We start from the raw sequence: 1241 nt of genomic DNA on the forward strand, positions 1-1241 counted from the left end.
AAAATAACAAACAGCAGAAAGCAGTTTGGAAAAAACTACACCCAAGTTCCCAAAATGATTGTTTATAAATGTTTATTTTCATTTAAAGGGGGTTGACTATAGCGGATTAATGGTCACAGTCAATCTCTACAAGAAAAAAAAGGGAGGGATATGATATAGAGATGAATACTTTGCATTGGTATGGATCTTGATTTATTGATACAAATTTAAGGTCAATTTTATTATACTGTATATATTTCTACCATTATTTAAGGTATGATGTTTAGACAGCTCATTTAAAAATGTAATATATAATTAAAATTGCAGATTAATAGGTAGTCATTTATAATAGCCAAACTTGTAGTTGTGTTAGTTAGGTTTTCTAGATATATAGAGATATATTTCAGTTAGATAATCTTCAACACTTCAAAGACCTACAGAATATGGAATTTTAAAGGTCTTAATAACTTAGACTTTTCTTGACAGTGAGAGATGTCTGCTCCTGGCAGCACCAATTACCTCAAGAGGATGATGGGCATCAAAGAGGCTCCTTATGGAGTTGGTTAGCCATTTGGGCAAGAAACTGCTCTTGCCTGGACTGCTTGATGATATGCTGTATGGACTGGACATGCAGGACCCACAGAAAAGTGACCACTGAACATTCCAAAAGACGGGATGCCCTTCAGGGTTCCTGCTTCACAGAAGAAACTGTCAGACATTCTGCCGGATACTGAAAAAAGTGACTGACAAACTGCCAAGATAGGTAAAACAGCCTTTCAAATTTCCTGCTTCATGAAAATGTCTGTGAGATACTATGGGCCTATAGGCTGAAGATGGATGCCCCAACATTAAAGAAGTTTGGGTGACTGTCCAGACAGCAAGATGTCTCTGTCAATTCTAGAGTTTTGGAAGTTGCACTTCCTGTTTACTTAGGTAATATTTTATCCTTCTGGGGGTCTTTGAAGAATTGAAGACAGATAGTTGTAAATATAATTTTCCTTAATTATATTTTCCTTAATTTGCCAAATGTAAATGGACTAAATATTGTAACAATAATTCTTGCTTGATAACTGTCTTTGTTATATGTAATTTTACTATGTTAAAGTTAAATCTTTCTTTTTATTTAGACAGAAAGGAAATGATGTTGGATTTCCTTCTGTATATATGTTGCTGTTATTGGTTGATGAATAAATCTATTTCAGCCAATGGCTTAGCAGAGCAAAGTCAGGTGGGAAATCTGAACAGAGATAGAGAGAGAGAGA

The sequence above is a fragment of the Microtus ochrogaster genome, chromosome 8 (genome assembly GCF_000317375.1).
Source record: "Microtus ochrogaster isolate Prairie Vole_2 chromosome 8, MicOch1.0, whole genome shotgun sequence".
NCBI lineage: Eukaryota > Metazoa > Chordata > Mammalia > Rodentia > Cricetidae > Microtus > Microtus ochrogaster.